Raw genomic sequence first — 25,286 nt, 5'->3', positions numbered from 1 at the left:
GGTAACAAATTCCACAGATTCACCACCCTCTGCCTGAAGAAATACTTACATGTCTCTTCTCAGCGGACAGCCTTCACTCTTGAAATTGTGCCCTCTTGTCCAGGACTCTACCACTGTGTGAAACAACCTTTCTACATCTACTCTGTCCGGGCCTTTCAACATTTGAAATGTTTCAATCAAATTCCTTGCCCAGTCCCACATTCTTCATAATTCTAACGAATACAGGCCAAGAGCTATCAAACGTTCCTCAAATGAAAACCCTTTCACTGACAGAATCATCCTTGTGAACCTCCCCTGAATCCTTTCCGATGTCACCACATCCTTTTTGTAAATGAGGAGCCCAAAACTGCTCACATGACTGTACACTTTCTGACATTTCTGCCCATTCTTCTCTGTCCAAGTCCGTCTGCAGCCTCCCTGTTTACCCAACACTGCCAGCTCCTCCACCGACCTTTGTATCATCTGCAAACTTGGCCACAATGCCCTTCATTCCGTGACCTGCAAACAAAACTCTTGGCAAGGAATGCACCAAAGTTCAGGTTTATTCTCACCTGTACTGAGATGCAGTGAGAGAGGTTCTTTTACAGGCAAGCCAGTTGGTCATCTCTTACATAATACATTGAATAAGATAGTGTCCAGAAATTCAGCCATCAATTCTGCCCCACCATTCAATCATGAGCTGATCCATTCTCCCATTCAACCCCACTGCCCAGCCTTCTCCCCATCCCCTATCCTTCCCCCCACTGCCTGGCCTCCTCCCCACTGCCTGGCCTCCTCCCCACTGCCCAGCCTTCTCCCCTCTGTCTGACCTTCTCCCCACTGCCCTGGCCTCTTCCCCACTGTCTGGCCTTCTCCTCATAATCTTTAATGTCTGGGCGAATCAAGAACCTGTCCATCTCTGCCTTAAATGCACCCAATTATGTTCAAAAGCAGAATTGCATTTAGAAACATACAGGATGTGGAAGCTAATTTAAGCTGTGAAACTGTTTTAAGAGGAAGTCAGAAGAGAGAGAGGGTCTGCCAGGAACAAGCTGAGATAGCACTTGGAACATCGAAGCCCGAACCCCCAGAAGGAACAAAAGGCCATGTTGTTGCAGCAATTGACATTTGTCACACAAGCTACAAGAGCAGAAGTAGGCCAATTGGCCCCTCGGGGCTGCTCTGCCATTTAATCATGAGCTGATCCTTATCACTCAGCCCCACTCCACGGCTTTCTCCCTGTGAGAGATGAGTAAACTTGACATGAAAATATGAAAGATGGGGAAACTAGTACAGACACATGGAGTGATGGATTAAACCAGTATGAACAGGCTTAGCATGGAAATTAGGATGCAGGAAGCAGAGTCAGTCTATGTAAGATAAGAACCTTCTAGTCCTTTCGACAGGATCAGTGAGCCCACCATATGAATAAGATAAGGAGAGGCAAGGAATAATAGAATGTAGGAAGTAGAGGGTGAGATAAGGGTCTCCTAGCCCTAGACAGAAGTACCAAGTTCTACATATATAATTAGTAAGCCTTACACGGATGTACCAAGTTATACATATTAAATTAGTAAACCCTAGACAAGGATTAGCGAACTCTGCATATGAAGAGACTGTAGCTCTGAGAGTCGGAAAGGTGTGAATGGGGACAAAGGCAGGGTTGTGAATAAGGACAATGAGGATAATAAAATGAAGGGACACCGACAGGATACCCCCGGTCCTCCAAGTCACAGAAACAGCACGTAGGCAGGTAGGATTGCCTAATGCCAAACCCATCCAGGAGGCAGAAGAATGTAAGAGGGAGGGTATTCCTATACTGAAATTCACTGTATAAAAGTTGGGTGAGCCCCAGTGTGTGTGTATATTCCCAGGGTAAGGGGAAGCACCCAACGTTGCATTGTTGTTATAATAAATGTTCTTTGTTCTCAATTTTTGTCTCGAGCAATTTCTGTTAAGGTACTTCTATTTCTAACATCCCCGTAACCCTTGATGCCCTGTCTAAATACACCCAAAGACCTCACTTCCACAGCTGCCTGTGGCAACAAGTTCTACAGACTTGTGACGCTCTGTCTAAAGACATTTCTCCGCATCTCGTTTTAAAACTGACACCCTTTTATCCTGAAGTTGTGGCCTCTTGTTCGAGACTCCCGCACCATGGGAAAATCCTTTGCACATCTACTCTGTTCAGACCTTTCCACATTCAAAATGTCTCTATGAATCCTCCCTCCTCCTTCTGTACTTCAACGAGTGCCGTCCAAGAGCTGACAAATGCTCATCATTTGCTAACCCTTTCATTCCTGGTATCATTCCAGTAAATCTGGTCTCAACCCTCTCCAATGCTAGAACGTCCTTTCTCAAATAAGGCACCCAAAACTGTACACAGAACAAATAGTCCCCACCTCATGACTACCCCCACAAATTGGCGAATCTTTAAAAATATATATACACTAAAACCTCGTTAGAATGCGATTTGTTAATCCGCGGAATCGTTTATAACATGGGTGTGTGTGAACCCCAAATTTTGCAAATTTTGAAAGATAGATGGATGGAAAAAAGGATGGTTTTGACAGATTATTGATATTCGTTTTGCCCTCAACATCTGTTTCTTTGATCAAGATGACAAAGGGAACCATTTGAAATTATAAATTAAATACTTAACTTAGTTTTAATAGATGTGTTTGACTGACATTTTGTATATTTACAGCTTTAGTTTCCTTTGAAGGTGTTAGTCTGCATAAATTACCTCCATTAGCAGGAGTCGATTTACTTCTCACCTATTTAACACTGCGCTTGATCAAATAGTGCCGTGTTAATTACGTTCTTTTGTTTGGCTCAACTTGTGAAAATTTAACTGCAAGTATGATGGAGAATCACTCTACAAACGCACATCATCAACCGCTCAGAATCTCATCAGAAACAACAACAGTGCGCAGAAATACAAGATCCAAATGGGCAAGGAACAGTGGTACAAGATGAATGAAAAGTTGGATCTGGTGGACAGGATAAGGAATGGAGGGACACAGGCCAAAGTCTGCAGGGAGACTGGCGTACCTGAATCAACACTGTGAGCGAGGGTGGCTGAAAGAAGAGGACAAACTCAGGTCATTTGTCCACACAATCAGTGACAGTGAGGAGCTATCCAGGAAGAAAGCCAGAGCAGCTGCAGTTGTGTCCAACTGGTTTGTCCAGGCGAGGTCAGCTGGGACCCTCATCTGTGTAATAAGTTGATTAAAATTCAGAACACCAATATTAAAAGAATGTGTTTGCTTTCTTTCATTGAAATTGTTAGTTTTAGATCACGGATCCTTCAAAAACTGTTCATGTTTGGGTTTGATTATCCGTGGGCATTCTGACATATGTGCATCTGTTCTGCGACTCAGCTGGAAACACGGTATGAAATCTTGGACCCCAACTACCGTATTCTAATTTTGAATGATTTCTTTGCCTCGGTATTCACTAGGGAAAAAAAATATTGAACCAGTTGAGGTAAAGAAAAATAGTGGGGAGGTCATGAAGCATATAAGGATAACCGAGGAGGTAGTGATGGCTGTGTTGAAAAAGATAAAGGTGGATAAATCTCCGGGACCGGACAAAATATTCCCAAGGACACTCAGGGAGCCTAGTGGACAGATAGTGGGGCCATTAACAGAGATATTTAGGATGTCACTGGCCACGGGGGTAGTGCCAAAGGATTGGAGGGTGGCACATGTGGTTCCACTGCTTAAGAAAGGGTCTAAATGTAAACCTGGGAATTATAGGCCCGTGAGTCTGACGTCTGTCGTGGGCAAGTTGATGGAAAGTGTTCTGAGGGATGGTATTTACAAATATTTGGAGGTACAGGGATTGCTAGGGAGTAATCAGCATGGTTTTGTCAGGGGTAGATCATGCTTGACAAACCTGATTGAGTTTTTCGAGGGGGTTACAAAAAAGGTTGATGAAGGGAAAGCTGTGGATGTTGTCTATTTAGACTTTAGTAAAGCTTTTGACAAAGTTCCCCACAGGAGGTTAGGAAAAAAGGTGGAGGCATTAGGTATAAATGAGGAGGTAGTGAAATGGATTCAGCAATGGTTGGATGGGAGGTATCAGAGAGTAGTGGTAGAAAATTGTTTGACCAATTGGAGGCCGGTGACTAGTGGAGTTCCTCAGGGATCGGTCCTGGGTCCACTATTGTTTGTTATATATATTAACAATCTGGAAGTAGGGGTGGAGAATTGGATAAGCAAGTTTGCGGATGATACAAAGATTGGTGGTGTTGTGGACAGTGAGGAAGATTACCGTAGATTCTTTGGCTTGGCTTCGCGGATGAAGATTTATGGAGGGGTAAATGTCCACGTCAGCTGCAGGCTCGTTTTTGGCTGACAAGTCCGATGCGGGACAGGCAGACATGGTTGCAGCGGTTGCAGGGGAAAATTGGTTGGTTGGGGTTGGGTGTCGGGTTTTTCTTCCTTTGTCTTTTGTCAGTGAGGTTGTCTCTGCGGTCTTCTTCAAAGGAGGTTGCTGCTCGCCGAACTGTGAGGCACCAAGATGCACGGTTTGAGGCGATATCAGCCCACTGGTGGTGGTCAATGGGGCAGGCACCAAGAGATTTCATTAGGCAGTCCTTGTACCTCTTCTTTGGTGCAGCTCTGACACGATGGCCAGTAGAGAGCTCACCATATAACACGATCTTGGGGAGACGATGGTCCTCCATTCTGGAGACGTGACCTACCCAGCGCAGTTGGATCTTCAACAGCGTGGATTCGATGCTGTCGGCCTCTGCCATCTCGAGTACTTCGATGTTAGTGATGAAGTCACTCCAATGAATGTTGAGGATGGAGCGGAGACAACGCTGGTGGAAGCGTTCTAGGAGCCGTAGGTGATGCCGGTAAAGGACCCATGATTCGGAGCCGAACAGGAGTGTGGGTATGACAACAGCTCTGTATACGCTTCTCTTTGTGCAGTTTTTCAGTTGGTTGTTTTTCCAGACTCTTTTGTGTAGTCTTCCAAAGGCGCTATTTGCCTTGGTGAGTCTGTTGTCTATCTCGTTGTCGATCCTTGCATCCGATGAAATGGTGCAGCCGAGATAGGTAAACTGGTTGACCGTTTTGTATTTTGTGTGCCCGATGGAGGTTTGGGGGGGCTGGTAGTCATGGTGGGGAGCTAGCTGATGGAGGACCTCAGTTTTCTTCAGGCTGACTTCCAGGCCAAACATTTTGGCAGTTTCCACAAAACAGGATGTCAAGCGCTGAAGAGCTGGCTCTGAATGCGCAACTAAAGCGGCATCATCTGTAAAGGGTAGTTCACGGACAAGTTGCTCTTGTGTCTTGGTCTGAGCTTGCAGGCGCCTCAGATTGAAGAGACTGCCATCCGTGCAGTACCGGATGTAAACAGCGTCTTTATTGTTGAGGTCATTCATGGCTTGGTTCAGCATCATGCTGAAGAAGATTGAAAAGAGGGTTGGTGCGAGAACGCAGCCTTGCTTCATGCCATTGTTTATGGAGAAGGATTCATTGCTGTATCTCAGTCCAAGATTCCACCCTGCTCCAGCTCCCTCAACAGCCCCTAAGGCTAGAGCTGGATGAGGTCTTCACCCAGGAAGAGACATATAAGGCAATTGAACAACTGAAAAGTGGCAAAGCAGCAGGTATGGATGGAATCCCCCCCAGAGGTCTGGAAGGCTGGCGGCAAAACTCTGCATGCCAAACTGCATGAGTTTTTCAAGCTTTGCTGGGACCAAGGAAAACTGCCTCAGGACCTTCATGATGCCATCATCATCACCCTGTACAAAAACAAAGGCGAGAAATCAGACTGCTCAAACTACAGGGGAATCACGCTGCTCTCCATTGCAGGCAAACTCTTCGCTAGGATTCTCCTAAATAGAATAATACCTAGTGTCGCCGAGAATATTCTCCCAGAATCACAGTGCGGCTTTCGCGCAAACAGAGGAACTACTGACATGGTCTTTGCCCTCAGACAGCTCCAAGAAAAGTGCAGAGAACAAAACAAAGGACTCTACATCACCTTTGTTGACCTCACCAAAGCCTTCGACACCGTGAGCAGGAAAGGGCTTTGGCAAATACTAGAGCGCCTCGGATACCCCCCAAAGTTCCTCAACATGGTTATCCAACTACCGTAGATTAAAAGGTGATTTAAGAAGGCTGGAGGTGTGGGCTGAGAAATGGCTGATGGAATTTAATACAGATAAGTGTGAGGTGTTACATTTTGGAAAGGCAAATCTAAATAGGTCATATGCATTAAATGGTAGACAATTGAGGAGTGCAGAGCAACAAAGGGATTTAGGAGTTGTGGTAAATAGTACCCTCAAGGCTGATACTCAGGTAGATGGTGTGGTGAAGAAGGCATTTGGAATGTTGGCCTTCATAAATCGGAGTATTGAATTCAAGAGTAGGGAGGTTATGATGAAATTGTACAAGGCATTGGTGAGGCCAAATTTGGAGTACTGTGTACAGTTTTGTTCACCAAATTATAGGAAAGATATAAACAAAATAGAGAGAGTGCAGAGAAGGTTCACGAGAATGTTGACAGGATTTCAGGGTCTGAGTTACAGGGAAAGGTTGTACAGACTGGGGCTTTTTTCTCTGGAGCGTAGAAAATTGAGGGGGGACTTGATAGAGATGTTTAAGATTTTAAAAGGGACAGAGAGAGTAAATGTGGATAGGCTTTTTCAACTAAGAGTGGGGGAGATTCAAACTAGAGGGCATGGTTTAAGATTGAAGGGGGAAAATTATAAGGGGAACATGAGGGGAAATTTCTTTACGCAAAGGTTGGTAGGGATGTGGAATGAGCTTCCGGCAGACGTGGTTGAAGCGGGATCATTGGTTACATTTAAGGAAAGACTGGATAGTTACATGGATAGGAGGGGACTAGATGGGTATGGACCGGGTGCTGGTCAGTAGGACTAGGGGGGTGGGAATTTGTTACGGCATGGACTAGTAGGGCCGAACTGGCCTTTTCTGTGCTTTAAATGGTTATCTTCTTTGGCTTTGGCTTCGCGGATGAAGATTTATGGAGGGGGTAAAAGTCCACGTCAGCTGGTGGCTCGTTTGTGGCTGACAAGTCCGATGCGGGACAGGCAGACACGGTTGCAGCGGCTGCAGGGGAAAATTGGTTGGTTGGAGTTGGGTGTTGGGTTTTTCCTCCTTTGCCTTTTGTCAGTGAGGTGGGCTCTGCGGTCTTCTTCAAAGGAGGTTGCTGCCCGCCAAACTGTGAGGTGCCAAGATGCACGGTTTGAGGCGATATCAGCCCACTGGCGGTGGTCAATGTGGCAGGCACCAAGAGATTTCTTTAGGCAGTCCTTGTACCTTTTCTTTGGTGCACCTCTGTCACGATGGCCAGTGGAGAGGTCGCCATATAACACGATCTTGGGAAGGCGATGGTCCTCCATTCTGGAGACGTGACCCACCCAGCACAGCTGGATCTTCAGCAGCGTGTTATATGGTTTTACTGTATATAAAAAAACAAAATATATGTGGTTTGTGTAGTATTTCACAAACTATATCAGGGATACAGGGCACGTAAGAGCCAAGATGTGCATACTTACGTTGTTAGTTAGCGTTCTGGGGTACTGGGGTTGGGCACGACCATTTTGATTCCTGTGCAAATACGCGAGTCTTCGGAAGGTGCATGGGCTGTGGGGTTCACGGATCGGAGTTCGGTTGGTGCATGCGGAAGAGTTAAGGGTGTGATTTCAATATCGTCAGAGTGATTAACTCTCCCGCATGCGCCAATCAAACTCCAATATGTGAATCCAACAAAGGCTCACACATGTGCCAACTGAAGACCTGAGAGGGAAGGGAAAAAGTAAGGTGCTAGAGAGGACCCCTGGGCTGTAACCCTCAATAAAAAGTTGGGGGGACTGTCTAGCTGGGGAAAGCAACAGTGGCTGTACCTCTGGCACAAGTCAGCCCCTGTGGGTCAGAAGGGTAGGGAAAGGAAGAGGAGGGCAGTAGTCTTAGGGGACTCAATATTTGGGAGGACAGATAGGGGATTCTGTGGACACAGTAAGGAGAACCAGATGATGGTTTGTCTCGCTGGTGCCATAGTCCAGGATGTTGCTGCTCGTGACCAAGACATCCTAAATTGGGAGGGAGATGAGCCAGAGATCATGGTACACAAAGGTACCAACAATGTAGGGAGGAAGACCGAAGAGGACCTGAAAAATGAGTACAGGGAGTTAGGAATAGAAAATATTACATTGGGGCTTCAGCAGGATAGATCAGAGGAATTGTCAAGGTGGGCTATTTGGGTGGAATTGAGGAATGAGAAAGGAGTATTCACCCCCCCTTAAAAAAAATTATTCCCCCCTCATCCCGTCCTCTTTCCCTTGTGTGTAAGTTTATGTCCAAAATTTTTCGTGGCTTCCATTGCCTTCTGGACCTCCTCGGTAGTGGTATAGGGGTGGGGACTGCGGTCTGCCTTTTGGCCTTTCTTGGTGGAGGTGTGGGAGTGGGAAGTACTGGTTGGTTATGTGGCCGTGTGGGCTGGGGATCATCTTGTATGGGATTAGGTCCTGCCATCAAGTCTAGGGTGGTGATATGGTGATATTTTGGGGGGGGGGGGGGGTTGTACCCAGGGTCCTGATTTCTGGGGTGGGTGGTATAGTCCTCTGGGGTGACTCGATGGACGACTGTTCTAGTGAGTGCTGCTGCGCTCCCTTGTTGATCCGTAGACATCTGTGTTTCCTCCACGTTGTTCACACGTCCAGCCAGTGGCCACCGAGTCTTCTCTTCCATTTGGGAATGTGACGAAGGCACTGAGGGTTCATGTGCCTTAACTCCATTTGATCCACCAGTGGGTCCGCTTTGTTGGGTCTGCAGTGCTTCTGGAGAACAAGTCCCAGTGTCATCATCCATTTAGGCAGAACTGTGCCCGTCGTGCCTTTCCTTGCGAAAGATACGGTCATGTGGGGTCATGTAGTGGCAGTACACAACAAAGAATGTTTAGTGTGTAGGGCCTCTGGCAACACTTCTTGCCATCTAGTAACAGGCAGGTCTTTTGCTTTTAAGGTCAAGAGGACCGTTTTCCAGATAGTGGCATTTTCTCTTTCAACTTGTCCATTCCCCCTGGGATTGTAACTTGTAGTGTGGCTGGTACAATCCCTCTCTCGTACAGGTACTGCTGTACTTCTGTGCTCACGAATGCAGCCCCCTTGTCTGTGTGTATGTAGTTTGGGTACCCAAATATGCTGAAGATGGGTTGGAGGCATTTTATAACAGTGGCTGTTGATACATCAGAACACGGGATTGCGAAGGGGAAATGGGAATATTCATCTATTATGTTTAGGAAATAGACATTTCTATTATTGGATGGGAGTGGGCCTTTAAAATCAAGGCTGAGACGTTCAAAAGGTTTGGTAGCTTTTATCAGGGTGGCTTTGACTGTCCGGTAAAATTGCGGTTTGCAAATTCCGCACAGATGGGGCAGCTCTTGTTCATTGACCTCACTTCCTCTAACGAAAATGGGAGGTTTTGGGTTTTAATTAAGTGAAACAGTCTAGTGACCCCCGGGTGGCCCAACTCATTGTGCAAGCTCTGCAACTGGGATGTGGGGTTAAGGATGGTACAAGTGCCTCTGGACAGCGTGTCCGGAGGCTTGTTGAGTTTCCCAGGGTGGTATAGAATGTCGAACTTAAATATAGACAATTCTATCCGCCAGCGCAGGATTTTGTCATTCTTAATTCTCCCCCTGTTCTGGTTATCGAACATAAAAGCCACAGACCGTTGGTCCGTGATGAGGGTGAAGTGTTTGCACGCCAGATAATGTCGCCAGTGCCTTACTGCTTCCACAATGGCTAGGGCCTCCTTCTCAGCTGCTGTGTGTCTTTCCTCTGACCCCTGTAGGGTTCGCGAGAAAAAGTCCACCGGTCATCCGTCTTGGTTTAGGGTGTCTGCCAGAGCCACATCGGATGCATCCGTTTCTACTTGAAACGGGATCGACTCATCTATGGACCGCATGGTAGCTTTAGCGATATGGTCCCTAATGTCCCTGAGTGATCTGGTGGCTGCTGGGCACAATGGGAAAACTGAGGCTTTTATAAGTGGGCGGGCCCTGTTGGCGTAGTTGGGGACCCATTGGGCGTAATAAGCGAACAGTTCCAAACACCTTTTTAGTGCTTTCAGGGTGTGTGGCACTGGGAGGTCTAGGAGAGGGCGCATACGGGCTGGTTCTGGGCTGATTTCCCCGTTCTGCACTATGTAGCCCAGGATTGGCAACTTCCTGGTGCTAAAGACGCATTTGTCTCTGTTGTATGTTAGGTTCCTTTCCTTGGCTGCCTGGAAGAAGCGTTTTAAATTCGTGTCATGACCCTCCTGAATGTGGCCACAGATTGTCACGTTGTCTAAGTAGGGGAACACCGCTTTCAGTTGGAACTCATCTACTATTCAGTCCATTTCTCTCTGAAACAGGGACACTCCATTGGTGACACCAAAGGAAAGGTGCAGAAATTGATACAGCCTGCCATCTGCCTCAAATGCCGTGTAAATGCGATCGCTGTTTCTCATGGGCAGTTGGTGGTATGCTGCCTTCAGGTCTATGGTGGAGAACACCTTATACTGCGCAATGTTGTTGACCATGTCTGCTATGTGTGGCAGGAGTTAGGCATCTAGTTGTGTAAATTTGTTGATTGTCTGGCTGTAATCCATTACCATGCGCAGTTTTTCTCCTGACTTTACTACAACCACCTGGGCTCTCCAGGGGCTGGTGCTCTGCTCTATGATGCCGTCCTGTAGTAGCCTGCGGACCTCTGTCCTAATGAAGGCTCTGTCCCTCGGGCTGTACCTCCTGCTCTTTGTGGCTATTGGTGTGTATTCTGGGGTCAGGTGTGTGAACAGCGGAAGGGGTTCTATGTTCAGGACAGACAGGCTGCAGTGATGTTTCTTTGTAAGGCTTAGTGGGGGGTACGGCCCGTTGTCCACTATTGTAATGCTTTCTAACTGGCACTGAAAATTTAACCCCAATAATACCGGGGCACAGAGGTGAGGGAGTTCTAGTAATTTGAACCCTTCATATTTTGTGCCCTGGATTTCTAGAGTAACCCTGCAAAACTGTTTTACCTCAGCCGCAAGGCTGCTGGCTGCTAACAGGATCTGGTGCTCACTCGGGCGTGTGGGGAGGGCAAGGCGGTTGACTAACCCCTGGTCAATAAAACTTTCCGTGCTTCCACTATCTATTAAGCAATTTACCCTCACATCATTAATTTTGATGCACACAGTGGCATCAGATAAATTGTGTGGACTGGTCTGATTCATGCGCAGGAAACAAGTCTAGGATGTCCTTCGTGTCCTTCCATCCGATAGTACTCGCCGTCATATTCATCTCCTGAAGAGTGTGTCCTCTGCTCTGTAACATTGTCCAAGATGGCCGGCTGCACATGGCATTTGTCTGTGGAGAAAGAAGAGCTTTCCTGCCTCTCATTAGCATGAGAATGGGCCTTGGCCGTGGCCTTGGGGCTTCTGCAGACTTTTGCATAATACCCACGTTTTCCACAGTTGGAACAGACATTTTCTCTGGCAGGTCAGAGGGCTCTGGGGTGCTTTCTTTGTCCACAGAAAAAGCACTTGGGACCCTCAAGGTGCTGCCGCTGCTGTGAATTCCTGTGAGGCAGCAAACTTTTCTTTTCGTGGGGCGAGAGAGTCCAGCAGTGTGACATTTGTCCCAGTCCCAGCCCAGGGTCCTGTGAGTACTCCTCCAATTCTTTCCTGGTGCTTTCTAAAGCTTCTGCAATAGTCTCTGCCTCATCTAGCCCCACCATTCCTTTCTCCAGCAATCGATGTCTCGTCTCAGTGGACCATATGCCCGCAACAATTCTGTCCCTAATATGGTCCTCCGCATACTCCTGAGCTGATACTGCTTTAAAATAGCAGCCTCTCACCAGATCTTTCAGAGAGAGTATAAAGTCTCTGGCAGACTCCCCTACTTGTTGTGACCTGGTCATGGCCCTGTACCAGGAGTGGAGTTCCCGATGCCCCTCACTGTAATGCCTCTGTAAAGTGCTCATTGCCTCTTGGTAGGACCTGGCATCCTGTATAAGGGAGTAAGGGTGGTCTCCCAGCTGGGCTAACAGCAGCATTAATAGCTCTTTATCTGATGCCTCAACACCCTCCACGTAATTCAGAAACCATCTCTGCCAGTGGCCGAAGTGTGTGCCAGCTCCAGGATTTATGGGGTCGAGCTCCAGCATGTTTAAGCTGCAGACTCAGGTCCCTTAGGTAATGTGGGGGCACCCTGGGAGTCGATCCTGGTTTCCACATGGTCTCTGGGTCTAGGTGTAGCAAGGGTGGACCCTGGGGTACTGGGAGCTGGAGGTAGAGCCTCTGTTGGGCTTGTGTCTGCTGGAGGAGTAACCTGGGTGCTTGGGGCTGTTGGCTGAGTCTCTGCCTTTGGGATGTTTGCAGTAGGCCACCGGAGCTCAGGTCAACATCTGGCGAACCCAATATCTGCAGGTCCAACATTGGTTAAATCCCACGTCCCCGAACCCCCGCGGGACATCCGACGCCTAACCCTAACCCTAACCTGAGCTGCCCCTCTGGAATCCACCCTCCCAGCATCCGGCAGATTAGGATAGATCCGTTCTCCTGGAGCTCGGCCGGGATAGCCGGTGAGGATTAACCCGACCGTAAAGATTCCTGCAGACTTGGGGCTCGCCCCTTGCCCAGCCTGTCCGTGTTTGGTGGGAGCCCGCTGACCAGCTAGGGCTCCGGGTGCAGGGTGCAAGAGCCGTAGGCTGGCCCCACGAGTTCCTGGTTGAGCAGCCTGGCCCTTACCTTGGAAGTAGGGGCAACTACAGGCCTGCGGCCTGCTCCCTACTGTGTTCGGATAGGCCCTGTCCGTCCTCAGTAAACCTCCGGGGTGTTTTGCAAGGCATGGGAAAGGTTGTGTGTTCCTGCCCACTCGACCCTGCATGGTACAACCAGGCGTGGAAATAATCGAGCTGCCTGTCCGGGGGCTCCAGGGCCCAGTAGGAGGGGCAGAAGAAAGCTCGCCCGCACCGCCAGCACTCGGCCACGGCAGGAGTAAACGCACGCAGGCCAATTCCAGGGCGCACCACTCCATAACTGTGGACAGTGGTCGTAGATCTCCAGATATGGTTCGACCTAAAAGGGGAGGCAGGCCTCTTCAGCCCAGTTAAGCAACCTGCATAGGAGAAGGACACTCCGATATAAAACTTATGACCCAAGGATCTCGCTGCCACATCCCAGCTTGCTTGGCCATGGCACATGAACCATGGGTGTAAAGGGTGGGGCCAGTACTGCGCACACTGCACTCCACCTAAAAGCTCCTTTGCGCAGGCCCGAGGACATGTCCACGTCCTCCCCCTCAAAAGATGCACACAAACTCAAGCTAGCATGCTGGAACATCAGAACCATGCTAGACAAGGCTGACAGCCACCGACCTGAATGTCAGTCTGCCCTCATCGCACATGAACTCCTCAGACTCGACATAGTCGCTCTCAGCGAAGTCCTCCTTGCGGATGTAGGCAGCCTCCAAGAACACGGCCCGGGCTACACACTCTACTGGTCTGGCAAGCCTCAGGCTGAACGACACCTATCTGCTGTTGGCTTCATGGTCAAGAACTTCATTGCCTCCAAACTCGAAAACCTCCCAACAGTCCACTCTGACCGGATCATGTCCATGCGACTCCCCCTTCAAAACAAGCGTCACATCACCCTCATCAGTGTCTATGCTCCAACCCTCCAGGCGGAACCAGCAGAAAAGGACAAGTTCTACACTGATCTGCGCAACCTCATCCAACCCACCCCTACAGCCGACAAGGTTGTCATGCTTGGCGACTTCAACGCTCACGTCGGCAAAGACTCAGAAACCTGGCCAGGAATCCTTGGCAAGCATGGCGTCGGCAAGTGCAATGACAATGGGCGCCTCTTGTTGGAGCTCTGTGCAGAACAGTGGCTTGTCATTACTAACACCCTTTTCCAGCAGAGAGACAGCCTGAAGACTACCTGGATGCATCCCCGATCCAAACACTAGCACTTCCTGGATTACGTACTGGTGCGAGAAAGAGACAAACGAGATGTGCTCCACACCAGGGTCATGCCCAGCGCGGAATGCCACACTGACCACCGGCTGGTTCGCTGCAAGCTCAACCTTCACTTCAAGCCAAAGTTCAAGAACTGTGGAGCCCCCAGAAAGAGGTTCAATGTTGGAAACTTACAGTCAGACGAAGTGAGAGGAAACTTCCAGGCAAACCTCCAAGCAAAGCTCGAGGATGCAAATTGCCTCACAGACACGTCTCCTGAAACCCTCTGGGATCAGCTGAAAATGGCCATACTGCAATCCACTGAAGAGGTAGAGGTACTGGGCTTCTCCTCCAGGAAAAACAAGGACTGGTTTGACGAAAACAACTAGGAAATCCAGGAGCTGCTGGCAAAGAAGCGAGCTGCCCACCAAGCTCACCTTGCAAAGCCTTCCTGGCCAGAGAAAAAGCGAGCCTTCCATCTCGCATGTAGCCATCTTCAGCTCAAACTCCGGGAGATCCAAAATGAGTGGTGGACTAGCCTCACCCAACGAACCCAGCTCAGCGCCGACATTGGCGACTTCAGGGGTTTCTACGAGGCTCTAAAGGCTGTGTACGGCCCCTCACCCCAAGTCCAAAGCCCTCTGCGCAGCTCAGACGGCAAAGTCCTCCTTAACGACAAGATCTCCATCCTCAATCGATGGTCAGAACACTTCCAATCTCTTTTCAGTGCCAACCGCTCAGTCCAAGAATCCGCCCTGCTCCAGCTCCCTCAACAGCCCTTGAGTCTAGAGCTGGATGAGGTCCTCACCCAGGATGAGACATATAAGGCAATTGAACAACTGAAAAGTGGCAAAGCAGCAGGTATGGATGGAATCCCCCCAGAGGTCTGGAAGGCTGGCGGCAAAACTCTGCATGCCAAACTGCATGATGCCATCATCATCACCCTGTACAAAAACAAAGGCGAGAAATCAGACTGCTCAAACTACAGGGGAATCACGCTGCTCTCCATTGCAGGCAAAATCTTCGCTAGGATTCTCCTTAATAGACTAATACCTAGTGTCGCCGAAAATGTCCTCCCAGAATCACAGTGTGGCTTTCGCGCAAACAGAGGAACTACTGACATGGTCTTTGCCCTCAGACAGCTCCAAGAAAAGTGCAGAGAACAAAACAAAGGACTCTACATCACCTTTGTTGACCTCACCAAAGCCTTCGACACCGTGAGCAGGAAAGGGCTTTGGCAAATACTAGAGCGCCTCGGATGCCCCCCCCCCCCCACCAAGTTCCTCAACATGGTTATCCAACTACATGAAAACCAACAAGGTCGGGTCAGATACAGCAATGAGCTCTCTGAACCTTTCTCCATTAACAATGGCGTGAAGCAAGGCTGCGTTCTCGCACCAACCCTCTTTTCAATCTTCTTCAGCATGATGCTGAACCAAGCCATGAAAGACCTCAAGAATGAAGACGCTGTTTACATCCGGTACTGCACGGATGGCAGTCTCTTCAATCTGAGGCGCCTGAAAGCTCACACCAAGACACAAGAGCAACTTGTCCGTGAACTACTCTTTGCAGACGATGCCGCTTTAGTTGCCCATTCAGAGCCAGCTCTTCAATGCTTGACGTCCTGTTTTGCGGAAACTGCCAAAATGTTTGGCCTGGAAGTCAGCCTGAAGAAAACTGAGCCAGCTCCCCACCATGACCACCAGACACCCCACATCTCCATTGGGCACACAGAACTCAAAACGGTCAACCAGTTTACCTACCTCGGCTGCACCATTTCATCTGATGCAAGGATCAACAACGAGATAGACAACAGACTCGCCAAGGCAAATAGCGCCTTTGGAAGACCACACAGAAGAGTCTGGAAAAAACAACCACCTGAAGAAACACACAAAGATCAGTGTGTACAGAGCCATTGTCATACCCACGCTCCTGTTCAGCTCCGAATCATGGGTCCTCTACCGGCATCACCTACGGCTCCTAGAACGCTTCCATCAGCGCTGTCTCCGCTCCATCCTCAACATTCATTGGAGTGACTTCATCACCAACATCGAAGTACTCGAGCTGGCAGAGTCCTCAAGCATCGAATCCATGCTGCTGAAGACCCAACTCCGCTGGGTGGGTCACGTCTCCAGAATGGTGGACCATCGCCTTCCCAAGATCGTGTTTTATGGCGAGCTCTCCACTGGCCACTGAGACAGAGGTGCACCAAAGAAGAGGTACAAGGACTGCTTAAAGAAATCTCTTGGTGCCTGCCACATTGACCACTGCCAGTGGGCTGATATCGCCTCCAACCATGCATCTTGACGCCTCACTGTTCGGCGGGCAGCAACCTCCTTTGAAGAAGACCGCAGAGCCCACCTCACTGACAAAAGACAAAGGAGGAAAAACCCAACACCCAACACCCAACCCCAACCAACCAATTTTCCCTTGCAACCGCTGCAACCGTGCCTGCCTGTCCCGCATCGGACGTCGGTCACCAACGAGCCTGCAGCAGACGTGGACATACCCCTCCATAAATTGTCCACGAAGCCAAGCCAAAGAAAGAAAAAGAGGGGATCCCAGTGGTAGCGTCAGGTCTCTGTGGTACTGGGGAAACTGCTGCTGGGGGAGTGACAGTAGCGGTGTCTGCTTTCCCTGGCTCTGGAGTGGTTGGGAATTCTGCACATGTGTGGCGATCGGGAGCACAACTTGTAGAGATCCTTCCACCCGCGCTTGTAGTGGCCCCTTTCTGATCGGACCAGTTTTAGGGTCGCCAGTGCCTGTACCGGCGAAACCACAGGCAGGCAGGGGTCTTGGCTATTTCTTACCTGCCCTATTGTACTTCGGTGGTCTTCCCCACATTCCACCACGATTCCAGTACAGCGGCCCCTCGCCATCTCTGTCCTCGGATGCACATGTGTGCTGGTCGTCCCCGGATTCCATTCCTCAGGAAGAGTCTCCAGGTGGTCGGGAATGTATGTTGGAGCAGAAGCAGCTTCCATCCTAGTAGCTATGATCTTAGTTTATTAAATTGTACTGACAATAACCACACCACCAGTGCAAGTATAAGACAACTTTAATAAACTAATATGTACTAAGAGGTCTTGTCTCTCTGGAAGGCTTGACTGTAGCTCTGAACTGCTTTATATACAAGGCCACTGGGATGACCCCTGGTGACCTAGTATTGTAATTACATAGCACCACAGTTACACTGAAAGGGGTGTATTTTAGACCACCTAATTGGGAATGAGAACTAGAGCTGAAATTTGTAATAAGCACAGGGTTGTGACTGTGGGAGGTTTTAATTTTCCAGATATAGATTGGGAAACCCATTCTGTGATAGGGCTGGATGAGTTTGTCAAATGTGTGCAGGATAGTTTTCTACAGCAATACGTAAAGGTACCAACTAGGGAAGGGTCAGTGTTGGATCTACTGTTGGGGAATGAGATAGATCAGGTGACGGAGGTATCTGGTCTGGAGCACTTCGGGTCCAGTGATCATGGTGCCATTAGCTTCAATGTAATTATGGAAAGGGATAGGTCAGGGCCTGGGGTTGAGGTTTTCAAGTGGGGAAAAGCTAGATTTGAGGAGATGCAAAATGATTTACGAGGAGTGGATTGGGACGATTTGTTTTATGAGAAGGATGTAGTAGAGAAGTGAAGATCCTTTAAAGGGGAGATTTTGAGGCTACAATATCTTTCTGTTCCTGTTAGGTTAAAAGGCAGAGTTAAAAGTTTGAGAGAGCCTTGGTTTTCAAGGGATATTGGAAATTTGGTTCAAAAAAGAGGAAGACAAAGTAAATATAAAAAACAAGGAATTAAGGAGATGTTCAGAGAATACATTCAATGTAAAAAGAATCTTAAGATGTGTGAAGTGCTTAATTTTGGAGGAATAATCAAAACAGGACATATGTAATAAGTGGTGGGGGGCATTGAGGAATGCAATGGAGCAGAAAGATCTAAGAATAACGGTGCATTGTTCTCTGAGGGTAGAATCTCTTGTGGATAGGGTGGTGAAGAAGGCTTCTGGCATGCTGGCCTTTATAAATTAAAGCAGAGAATATAGGAGTTGGGAAGTGATGTTGAGACTGTTCAAGGCATTGGTGAGGCCAAATTTAGATAATGTGTGCAGTTCTGGTCACCGAATTATAGGAAGGATATATACCAGTTAGAGAGAGTGTAGAAAAGATTTACGAAAATGTTACCTGGGTTTCAGAATCTAGATTACAAAGAAAAATTGAGCAAATTCGGTCTTTATTCTTGGAGCGTAGAAGGTTGAGATGGGATTGGATAGAGGTATATAAGATTATGAGAGGGATAGAGAGTTGACACCTCATTCTGTGCACAACATTGTCTATCACAATTCAAAGTGGTTTGAGGTTAAATTATCCCATTTTTATTCTGACATCGATCCAATGTGTGACAGATGCAGAATTCACGAGGCGTCACTAGTTCGTATGCTTTGGGAGCGCCCAAAACGGAATGGTGTTTGGGGATGAATTTTCCCGGACGGTATTAAGAGATTCTCAAGGTCAAATTGGATCATTGCCCTCGTCTGGGCTCTGGTTATTCAAACATGTCCTTGAACCGAACTCAGAGAAATGTTGTGGCTTTTACCTCGTTGATGGCCAGAGGAGCAATTTTGCTGAACTGGGAAGATCGCCCAGCACCGACACACGTGTGTTGGATTCAAGATATCATGTGTTTGAGCTTGGAAAAAAATCAGATAAACTATGAGAGAAACGAGGATTGAATTTGACAAATGATGAGGCCCATTCAGGGATGACCAGTATAATTCGATGACATAGGCCTGAGTGCTCTGGGTGCTGTTCGCTTGATGTGCAGAGGCCGGGACTCAGTCCCTGGCTTATTTTCCCTTTTTTATTCTTTGCTGGTGACCATGTTTAGAGGGAGGGATAGGATTAGTACAGGGAGGGGGGTCTTTTTCCCTCTTTCATTACTTCACATGATTGTTTTCCCTTATTTTCTTTTTGTTATCTTTTTCTCAGTGCATGGAAGAGTTGACTTTAGATGATGATCAAATCCGAATCCCCGTCTAACAACAGAGTCCGGACCGAAGCTCCTCAAATTAGTTTCTCTTTCTTATTCTTAACATGATCAATGTATATATTACACTGTATAATTAAGCTTATGTCCTCATATTCTGTATGTTAACACATTAAGATTGACAGCTATTTTCTGTTCAATAGATGACATGTAATATTACTCTCTTTCAAATTATTAAAATGTATCAAAGAGAATAAATGACTCTTGGAATAGAACATGGATATGAGAAAAATAGAGGATTATGGGTGTGTGTTGGGACAGGTTGGATTGTTGAGTAGGTTTCTTGGGCCATCACAATATCATGGGCTGAAAGGCCTCTGCATAGTTCTGTAATGTTCTACGTTCTATGTACTAAGAGTAGATGTAACAGCTAAAGTACACTTAGACAGGTACATGTCCAGGAAAGGATTAGAGGGATGTGGACTGAACTTAGGCATGTGGGATAGGCTTGGCCAGCAGATTGGGTTGGAGGGCATGATTCCATGCTGCAGATTTCTCGGGCACCTCATTCCCACTACGGACCACCCTCTGAGTGACAACGTTGCCCCTCGGGTTCCACTTCATTCTCTCTCCTCTCACCGTAAACCTTTCCAGTTCTGGAATCTTTAATTTTGGAAAAAGACTGCGAGCCTTCCTTTTAATCAAGCCCCTCATGACTTTATAAACATCTACAAGTTCAAGTTTATTGTCATCTGATTGTACAAGTACAACCCGACAATCTTTGTTTCCTTTATTCACTTTTCTCTTTTTAATGACAAAAAAAAACAACTACCCACCCCTGCATTCCCACTCTCACAGCGATGCAATCTCCAAAGGCACTGTTTTTATTCCATTGAGGTAGAGTCGGGATAGAACCAAAGAACAGAGAAACAGGCCCATTCTAGTCTGTGCCAAACCATTAGGATCAGTCCTACTGATCTGCACCCAGTCCATATCCCTCCATACCCCTCCCATCTATGTACCTGTCCAAATTCTTCTGAAATGTTAAAATTGAGCCCACATTCACCACTTCAGCTGGCAGCTCATTCCACACTCCCTCCACTCTCTGTGTGAAGAAGTTCCCCCTCACATTCCTCCTCAACTTATCCCCTTTCACTTTTAACCTATGTCCTATGGTTTGTATCTCACCTAACCTCGGTGGAAAAAGCCCACGTACGTTTACTCTGGCTACCCACCTCATTTTTAAATACTTCTATCAAATCCTACGCTCCAGGGAATAAAGTTCTAACCTGTTTAACCTTCAGTTCCTGAAGTCTGGGAAACATCCCAATAAATCTTCTTTCAAGCTTTTCTGTAGTTAGGTGACCAAAACTGCACACAATCCTCCAAATTTGACCTTACCAATGTCCCATGCAATTTTACCACAATATCCCAACTTCTATACTCAATTATTTAAGAAGAATACTACAGTGTCCTGCCAAAACTGAACCATTCCACTCCACAAAAGCCTTTTTGTCACTGAAAAGATGACCAGCAAACGTACAGGTTTGAATAAGCCGAAGTGGTTATCATAATTTTAAAACAAAGCTTTACACTCTTACATTTAAAAAGATCAAACCCTTTGCGATCATCAATGCACAATTAGACACATTCTGTGTTGCTATAAGTTTTTAAAATTAATTTCTTCACCTGACTTTTGTCCTGGTTTGGGGGGTGGGGGAAGATGTGGGTTATCTACCATGTGCAAGAAGCAGAGCTTTCATTTTATTTGGATATCATCTTCGGCACAGACTTGTGGGCCCAAGGGCCTGTTTCTCCGCTGTCCTACCTTCTGTATTAATTTTCGCATACACCACGTTGTGAATGTTCTAATTATGCTCATTTGCATACCTGCTCCAAAATGTCCAAGTCTTCAAACAATTTGTTCAGATCTGTTGCGTGCTTTACCTTCACCTTCTCCATGTTCTTGCTAGATTTTTTAAAAACAAAATAGAGTATTACTTAGAATTCCAAAAATCTGGCTAATTCTTGATTCTGTTATTTTTTTGAGACATTGAAGTCAGTTCCTGAATTGAATTGAGGTAACAAAATAAATTGACGAAGGTAGAGAGGTAGATGTGGTCTATATACATTTCAGTGGGGCATTTGACAAGGTCTCCCATGAGACTCATTAAAAAATGTCAGGAGGCATGGGATCCACGGAATCTTGGCCCTGTGGATTAAAATTTGGCTTGCGTGTTGAAAACAAAGTAGTACTAGTGGAAAGTCAGTATACTACCTGGACTAGTGACTAGTGGAGTTCAGGGGCCACTGCTCTTTGAGATTTTTAATAGATTACCTAGATCAGGAGTCTACCTCAATGGAATAAACTTTTCAGACCATGGAATTTATGATACCTCGTTGACCCCCCCAGCATGGAGGGATGGCGGTGGAACTGGCCGAGGGGACAGGTGGCACTGGACAGGGGAGGGGGGGTAGTGGCGTTGGACCGGGGATGGGGTGTGGCGGCATCGGATGCATACCTCCTTATTCTCCACTGTCAGTCCTTCAATTTCTACTTATTAAGAGGTCGAAGCCAAATATAACATGTTAGCCACCAAGACCAGCTCTTGTGAGGTTGGCCACCCCTGCCATACACTCTAGTTTCAAAAGTTAAATTGACCCTCCCCTCCCTTGCACCCGACCGTTTATCGACCCCATGGCATTTATTGACCCCCTGGATTGTCCCATCGATCCCAGGGGTCGATATCGACCACTTTGGAGACCCCTAACCTAGATTAAGAAATGGAAAGATGGGCAGTAAGTTTACGGATGAAGGTTGGAGTAGTTCTGGATGATGCTGAAAGATAGACAGGATGCAGAGTTAATTGGATAAGTGGCAGATGGAGTTCAATCCATTTAAGTGTGAGGTTATACATTTTGGAAGAACAAACCAGAAGGCTGAGTACAGAGTTAATGGTTGGTTACATAGGTGTGTGGATGCCTTGGGCTCCAAAACCATGCAACTCTCAAGGTGGCTGTGCAGGTTGATAGGATAGTTAGAAGGTCTATGGGATGCTGGGCTTCATTAATAGGAGGATTCAGTTCAAGAGTCAAAGGGTCATGTGGCAACTGTAGAAATCTCTGGCGAGACCATACAGATCATTATGTTCAATTCAGATCACTTCATTACAGGAAGGATATGGAAGCTCAGAAGAGGGTGCAGAGGAGATTGACCAGGATGTTGCCTGGATTGGAGAATGTGTCTTATGAGGCAAGGTTAGCAGAGCTGAGACTTTTCTCTTTGGAGCAAAGAATGATGAAAGGAGACTTGATAGATGACTACAAGATTAGGAGAGGTATAGATAGGGTGGACAGCCAACACCTGTTTCCCAGGGCTGGAATAACAAACACCAGGAGACATCTGTACAAAGTGAAGGGAAGGAAGTTTAGGAGATACATCAGGTTGTTTTTTCTTTACCCTGCAATGTGGGTGCCAGGAATGCCTTGTTTGTGGTGGTGGAGGCTGAAACATTAGGGTCATTTAAGACATTCCTAAACAGGTATATCAGTGAAAGAAAATTAAAGGGTTATGAGATAGGAAAGGTTCAGTACTTTTGTTTTGGTGAGTGTAGCCGCCTGCTACAAAAGCCGCTTTCAGGTGGAATCGCCAGGAGAATGAAGCTCCGGAGCCGGCTGTGGGCGTCTGCGAAGGGACGTTCAGGTGGCAGCACTGAAGACGGTGTTCTGCCACCTGAAAAGTCCACAGCAGGGAGAGGTGCCATGGAGCATACACCGGCTCTTGAGTCGGAGCAGGGGCAGCCATCTGACAATCCCCCTCCCCGCTGCCGACACCCTCCTCCTCGCTGCCTGACAGCCCCCTGGCGCGGGACTATGGGGCTGGAGCAGCCGGCACCCCAGCCCTGTAGTCCTGCGCCAGCTGCCCCAGCCCCATAGTCCCCCAACTGTAAAGCCACCTATTCTACCCCAATGTGGCTGTCGGGTTGCCCACTGAAAGTGGAGAACCCGGCCAGGAGGAGTACTTACCTAACCCTCCTCCTGTAGGTATATGACCTGGCTCGGAGAATCCCCCATTGCACCTAAAAGCAGCAAGGCAAGCTAGCAGCTTTCAGATGCCTGGCAGGGGGTGGGCTGATGACAGTCAGGCTGGCGACCCAACTCCCCGCTGCCTGCCAGTCGACTGCCCGTGCTGCGACTTTCCAGGGGTCGCTGAAATCTGCGTCAGCCAGGAGCAGTTGGATGTCCTCGGGCACTGCTCCAAGAACACCTGCTTGAACATGACGCAGGGCTCGTGGTCTCCCAGGAGGGCCAGCATCTCGTTCATGAGCGCTGACAGCGATCTATCCCCTAGCCCATCCAGGTGGAACAGCCGTGCCCTCTCTCTCACCGCAAGAGCCCAAAGGTCTCGGTTAATAACTGTTTGAAGGCCGTGTAAGTGCCTTCCAATGGTGGCCTGTGGATGAAGTTGGCCACTCTGTCTATAGTCGCTGGATCCAGGGTGCTGACCACGTGGTAGTACAGAGTGCTCTCATATGTGATGTCCCGAATCTGGAACTGAGCCTCAGCCTGGTTGAACCAGGCTGGGTCGAACTGTCCAGAAGGTCGGGAGCTTCAGGGCGACTGCGCTGATCGCTGCTTCGTTCTCCATCGCTAGGTTTAGATTCCTTCTAAACTGTCGGGGTCACCAATTGCAGCCAACTGCTACAAAGAAACACACACATTCGCAGTATGAGAGATTAAGCTCTGAGATTTATTGAGGCTGGAAAAGCTCTTTTTATACAGTTGAAGTTCCTGCCATTTGTTTGATTGGCTGACGTCAGCCGCATGAATAACAATAGTGGGCGGGAACATTCTTGAACGAAAATACCCTTCTTCCCCAGCCTGCTATTGATCTGTTTGCTGGGCAGCTTGGCCAGCGCCATTTTAAGGCTTGTGGTCGTCTTGTACTGCTCCAGCTTTCAGCCGCTCCAGTTCGCTGTGTTAAGGGATGTGTTAACAGTGTGTTATGCTGCTATTTACTACCGTGTGTGCCGCCCAATGTGCTGGCTTGATCTCCACGGTGGTGGGCCGCCACATGGGAATATATAGGTCAGCACAGCACTGAAGGCCAAAGGGCCTGTAGTGTACTATGAAGTTCTTTAAATAAATACTACATTTTGAAATAATATGAGCTCCTGGGTCACCCAGGTTCCTGTCTCAGAGTATGAAAAGGAATGGGCAGTACAGGGTGACCATTCTCCTCTGTTTTACCACAGTGGTCAGGTCTCTGGCACAGGGTCTGGCCCTGTGGCTCAGAAGGGAAGTGGGGAGAAGGGGCGAGCCATAGTGATTGTGGATTCAACGGGTAGAGGAACAAAGGCATCAAGGGATATGAGGAGAGAATAAGAATATTGTACAAGTTCAATGATGCCAACAATGAAGGTCCCTGATCTCCTTCCCATTCTAGTTTTTATCCCAAATGTCCTGCTCTGTCATAATCTTTGTTCGTCTCATTACCTTTCACTTCCCTGGTTAAGCAGGTTAGGACTTTAATCCCTGGAGCATCAGAGAACGAGAGGAGATTTGAAAGAGACGCACAAAATGATGAGGAGTATAGATAGAGTAAATGCAAGCACTGAGGTTGGGTGAGACAGGAATGAGAGGATGGGACATGAGTGAAAGATTAGATGCTTAACAGTTCAGAAATGGACAGGTACATGATGAGTGGGGAATGAAGGGCTATGAACTGGCAGGTCAGAATAAGAGATTGGCAGATGAGATCGGCCAAAGGGCCTGTTTCTGTGCAAACATGGTTCTCTGGTTCTACACATTCTGCTTATTGTCTGTCTCACCACTTGAGTTTTGATCCCACAATATCCCTTTCTATTTCGAACAGTCTTTTTCCACCAATCCTACTGCTTCCTTCTCTCTTTTCTTTTATCTCTATATATAAATTCATTATTCAACAAACTTCTTCACATTGGGATGACTCTTTATCTGGCTATGTCCCTCTCACTCCTTCCTAGTTTCTCTCTCTACCTGTGTTCCCACTCCCAGTCTTATCCCCTCTTTCCTGGAGATTTCCCCCTATCGCCCAGTGTTTTTCCACCCTCCTGGTGGTCTATTTCCTAGTGTGCCTCCTCTTCCCCAGTGTCCCCACTACCCCTGTCCCACTCTATCCTAGTGTCCCCCCCCTTCTCTGCCTGAGTCCCCCTGTCCTTCTCTATCCCCATGTGCTCCCTTCGCTCCCTGTCCCACTCTATCCCCGTGTCCCCAATTCTCTCCCTGAGCCCCCCTGTCCCTCTCTACCCATGTCCCCCTTACTCTCCCCGAGTAGCCCTGTCCCTCTCTATCTCAGTGCCCAT

General features: G+C 47.8%; 2 long non-coding RNA genes across 2 annotated transcripts in view; one reads left to right on the top strand and one right to left on the bottom strand.

Moving 5' to 3' along the window:
* LOC138746231 (uncharacterized) overlaps positions 1 to 354 on the bottom strand; it is a 30,591-nt gene extending 30,237 nt beyond the window's left edge. Inside the window, exon 1 of the long non-coding RNA XR_011346817.1 lies at positions 50 to 354. This is a non-coding gene — a long non-coding RNA (uncharacterized lncRNA). The remainder of the gene's footprint in view (positions 1 to 49) is intronic.
* The window catches only part of LOC138746200 (uncharacterized), a 47,769-nt gene extending 28,672 nt beyond the window's left edge, over positions 1 to 19,097 (top strand). Inside the window, exon 3 of the long non-coding RNA XR_011346799.1 lies at positions 18,945 to 19,097. This is a non-coding gene — a long non-coding RNA (uncharacterized lncRNA). The remainder of the gene's footprint in view (positions 1 to 18,944) is intronic.
* The last annotated feature ends 6,189 nt before the right edge of the window (positions 19,098 to 25,286 follow it).

Source organism: Narcine bancroftii, chromosome 1 (genome assembly GCF_036971445.1).
Source record: "Narcine bancroftii isolate sNarBan1 chromosome 1, sNarBan1.hap1, whole genome shotgun sequence".
In the NCBI taxonomy this organism is placed as follows: domain Eukaryota; kingdom Metazoa; phylum Chordata; class Chondrichthyes; order Torpediniformes; family Narcinidae; genus Narcine; species Narcine bancroftii.
Note: the sequence above shows the minus strand (reverse complement) of the source record. Positions and strands in the feature narration are given on the sequence as shown.